Here is a 5,071-nt window from a genome sequence, read left to right on the forward strand (position 1 = left end):
TCACTCACTGTAAGGAATCTCCAGAGTAATCATCTCCAGAAAGCACATGCCAAATGAATAAACATCGACAATCTCATTGTAATCCTCTTCATATAATTCCGGGGACATGAATTTTGGTGGACCAATAATAGTGTGTGCAGCATGATCATTTTCCAGTGTAGCAGCAAGACCCAGATCCCCAATCTTAAGAAAACCAGTATTGCCATCCACGAGAATGTTGCTGCAATTAAAATCTCTATGAATTATGCAAAGCATGTGACTATGCAGATAATGCAATCCATCCAGTATTTGGCGTGCCCAGTTCTTCACGGCCTTCATGGACACATGGCGATGCTTCTGGCGGTACTTCCGCAGGGTACCCGAGACGCAGACCTCAGTAATGAAATTCACATACCCTGTCTTTCTGTCCAACCAGGCAGTATAGAGCATAATCATGTTTTCATTCCTGAGAGACATCAACAGATGGACTTCTGCATAGATCCTCTTAATGGAAACATCATCAAGATTTCGCAGAGACTCCTTGTTCCAAGCAACCTCAATACTATCTTCTTCGTCAAAAGCTCTGTATACCGTCTTCATGGCACCACGACCCAACACATCTTCATAGCGGCCATACCTGCCAGTGGGATCCATTTCCACAAAGGGCTCCCTGTCCTTATCACTGGCATCAAATTCTGCACCAGGCATTTTTCCTCTTATTCCTATAAAGGAAACGGGCAAGAAACAAACCCAACCTCGGAATTCCAACAGTTTGTTTGAATTGCATTAACATAAATTCTTGCAGGGTTAAAGGAAGATAGAAAAAGGAGATGGAAGAAATTTTGCAAAAAAATTTAGGGAATGCAAGAGGGAGAGGGATTCTTATAAATCTCAAAATTCTCATTGGAGAAAGGAAATGAATTTCGGTTTGGGCTTTGGGTAAACAATCTAGTTGAGATGTATGGCCTCCGTCTTGGCCTTCAACTAGCGAAAAAAGGAAGACATATCTTCCATCGTCATTCAGGGGATTATCTAATTATCATTTAACAACTCCATTCGGGATCTCTCCCTAATAACAATATGCTTTCTCTCCTCCTTCACAAAATCTATGGCATGCTTAACTCATTCTCTTATAAATCGTATCATCATATCCTCCAGTCAGAACAAAGAAGATGATGAAAAATCCAATAGAGCTTGTCAGTTAGAAGAAGGGAAATATAAGGTCAACGGATCTCTCAATTGGATGGTTATCCTATGAACAAGGTAAAACATATTTATTTCTTCCCGTCAACCAATTGAAATCTGAAATGGGAGAAGGCTCAGACTAAAACATCAGGCAAAATAATTCTTTAAACTCTTAGAATAAGGATTGGTCCACTCCATTTAGTTCGAAATGAAGATCCCTTCAGCTCCAATGCCTGCTCATTATAACTGCATGAAGCCATCTAGATGACGTCCCTTGCTTGCTCTGTCACTCAAGGTGGAAGTCTCCTCTTCCGGAGGCATGACAAAGACTTATATAATATTTGGGAATCAATTCAATTCAGACCCTCCGTATTATCTCGACTCAGACTCCGTACTCTACTGAATGGATCATTCATGGCATCATCTCCCAATTTTGGCGTCAATGGCTGCCCAGGAAGCGTGGGAACCTTTGAATCCTCTGTGGTCTTTCAAGAATGTTGAGATCGTGTCAAGGTTGTGAAACTGGACAAGCAAATACATATAAGGTAGTCATTGGGGTGGCCAAGGCAAAATTGGGAGACCTTTGCAGGTTGGCTCTGTCATTCCTTCATTCGGGAGGCAAGTCTCTTCTGGAGAATCCTTCCTTCCTTTCGTCCAAGCTTGAAGTTTCTCCTCTCTTCGCACACACATAATTCTTTGTTTCAAACATAATTTGTGATCTCTAGTGGAAGGTAGAAGTGAAGGATCCCAAGATTCCCCTCAGGCTAGTGCTTTAAGCGATGACAACAACATCAGTTGTAACTTCCCAATTGAATCACTTGAAGTCTCTGTGTTCTTGTGTGCTCAGAGGTTTTGAATCAACGAAAAAGTGGGAATTGTGGACAAGTTTCCCTATCGTGATAGCATTTTTGTTTGTAACTTCCTTGTGGTACCCCTGTCGTCTTCCCAATTTCTTCAAAGAGACCTATGACTCTTCAAACCAAGGACCACAAGGAGCTTCAACGAGCAGCAACTCTGTAATCTAAGAGTTGTCACAGCAGCAAGTCTCCAATGGCACACCAATGTCATTTATGGCCGCACCCTCCATTAGACTAATTTGTTGAAGTCAACGAGCTTCGTCATCAATATCTCACCTTAACGGACACAGCGTAGAACCAGTCGATCAAAATCCAACATTTGGAGGATGAGCTGGATTGAGTGCGCCGACAATTTGCTGACCTCCAAGCTTAGAGGAATGAAGATACCAGAAGTAAAAGTAGTGCCCCTAACAGTCCTACGAACAAAATGTCAATAGACCCCTTAGTAAGAAACGATATCTCCTTGTACATGTATTTTGATAAATGAGCAATTTTGTACATGTATTTTGATAAATGAGCAATTTTGTAGATTCTATAGGAAGAGATGTCTAACAAAATGTCAATAGACCCCCTAGTAACAAAGGATGTCTCCTTGTACATGTATTTTGATAAATGAGCAATTTTGTACATGTATTTTGATAAATGAGCAATTTTGTAGATTCTATAGGAAGAGATGTCTAAGTTTTGGTACTCCGCGGGAATGTAGCAAAAGTGTGCAATAACATTTTGAGATGATTCTCCCCATTTTTTTAAAATCTTTGGGATTTTGGAACAATTGGTAAATTTCCCATGTACCTTGTTATGATTGGGCACATAATTAACAGTAAATTTTTATTATTTGTGTAAAAAAACAATTTTGAAAAACACTTAAAAAACAGAGATCTTAAGAAAAGAAAAAGAAGATTACTTGAGAAATTGTTAAATTAGCAATTGCAGCAAATGTTGCAAAGGAAACGCTCTAAGGCATAAATTCCAAAAGCATCGTGACATATAGAAAAAAACTTAATATAAAAATTAGTAAACAAAATGTTATTCAAATTAGTAAACAAAATGTTATTCAAACAAATATTTTCACAATTTGACCTTCAATCTCAACCTCTGATGCCTCCTTTTCTTATACTCATATATCCTGGTAAATAAATGAGTAAGCTCAGCTAACTTATGAGATTGGCCATAAACTAGAACTGTTGTGATGGATTTCTTATACAAGACAATCTCATACCCATTTCTTATACAAGACAATCTCATACCCATCTCCATTTGAGTTCATTCCTTCTACCATCGGCCGCCAAAACATGGCCCCTCCACCTGCTCCTCTCCATCTAGCAGATGCATATACATGTTTATAAACCACATCAAGTAAATTATCTCTCTCACTCATGTGAAATCTTGGGTCTTTGTTAGATTTCCCAAACATAACTGGTTTTTCCAATATCCTACTTCCATCTTCAAGATGGCTCTTTATCCAACTCTTCAAAAATGAAAGTTGGGTATGTGCCTAAGAAAATCTTTAAAAGTTAAAATCACAATGCAATATATTAGTGCAAACTCAAACATTATCATCAAGAAATTTAATCCATCTTTGTGCTCGCTAAATCTAGAGTTAAGATGGATCTAGAGGAAAAGCTTGCACCTTGAGAAATTCCATCCCTTTGTACGGTCTCTAAATCTAGAGTTAAGATGGATCTAAAATGGTTTAACTATTAATAATTATAATTCTTAATTTTATTTTATTTTATATTTGCGTAATTTGACTGAATTAAGATATTTAAATAACATTAAATAACCTTACAACATCTCATTCATGTTGGACTAAATTCTCTCCATGCAATTATTTAAATTTGTAGATATTTATTTTTATTTTAATCAATAATATTTAATAGAAAATAGAAAATATAAACTTGAAAAAAAGTGAATTACAACATACTTTGAACCATTTAAATTTATAATTTTATATCTTTATTTTGGAAAAAATTCAAACCATAAAATTGATAAAAATAAACAAAAATTATTAAATATATGGTTATTTTATTTTATTTTATAAACATTATATACAATGATACATGAAAAACGTAATATAATTTCAAAAATGGTAATTTATAACTTTAAAATTACTCAAGTATGCAGAAGGAAACATAATTTCAACTATATTAAAGTATAAGAGAAAAAGTTGATAAGCTACATAATTTTTATTAGAATTCTGAGAACTTTACACCCCATTAGACTGCTAAGAGCAATGAATTAGGTGTGCCCATTAAATTCAAGCTTACTTATCATACATTGTAGTGTTCTTGATTTAATAGATATTTTCTATGTAATACCAAGGTTACTTACCATGGATAGTTGCCTATAATGGATTTTTATATCTTTTAGATATTAGAATTGTATGCTATAAACAGTTATGTTGAAATATCTATGTAGTGGCTACACCACATGCATTTACAGTGCAATATTCCTTTGGTTTCCTTATTTCCTCTCATCACTTAGCTAGTGATATTTTGAAATGCCTTACTGCATCAAGATTCCTAGTGTTTGTTTCCTTATCTGTACAATTTCCTAATTTTGTTTGAACTGCCTGGCTAGAGACACATTGAAATGCATTATTGCACTGAGAAAAACTAGGTGCTTTACAGCCTCTATGAAATGCATTATGGCACTAAGATTTCTAGGGTTTGTTTCCTTATCTGTACAGTTTCCTTATTTTGTTTGAACTGCCTGGCTAGTGACATTTTGAAATGCATTATTGCACCGAGAAAAGACAGGTGGTTTATAGCTTGGGTGGGGGAGATGTCTGTTTAATCCTTATGGTTTCCTTATTTTGTTTGAATTGTCTTAGGGATGTTTTGAAATGCATTAATGTGTCAAGAGAAGTGAGGTTCTTTACAGCTCAGGTGGGAGAAATGTCGGTGAAGTGAGGTACTTTAAGCGTGTCCTGGGAGAGATGTTTGTGGTTTTCTTATGGTTTTTATTTTGTCTGAACTGCCTGGCTAGTCATATTTTGAAATGCATTATTATATTGATAGCAGTGAGGTGCTTTGCCAGCCCAGGTG

The 5,071-nt window shown here is 36.1% G+C and overlaps 1 pseudogene; it reads right to left on the minus strand.

The window, feature by feature from the left end:
- On the minus strand, positions 1–687 carry LOC149201320 (putative serine/threonine-protein kinase WNK11 pseudogene; annotated as a pseudogene).
- Positions 688–5,071: the final 4,384 nt, after the last annotated feature.

The sequence above is a fragment of the Pinus tabuliformis genome, chromosome 2_1 (genome assembly GCF_031772625.1).
Source record: "Pinus tabuliformis cultivar Carrire ecotype Pingquan chromosome 2_1, CPIR1, whole genome shotgun sequence".
NCBI lineage: Eukaryota > Viridiplantae > Streptophyta > Pinopsida > Pinales > Pinaceae > Pinus > Pinus tabuliformis.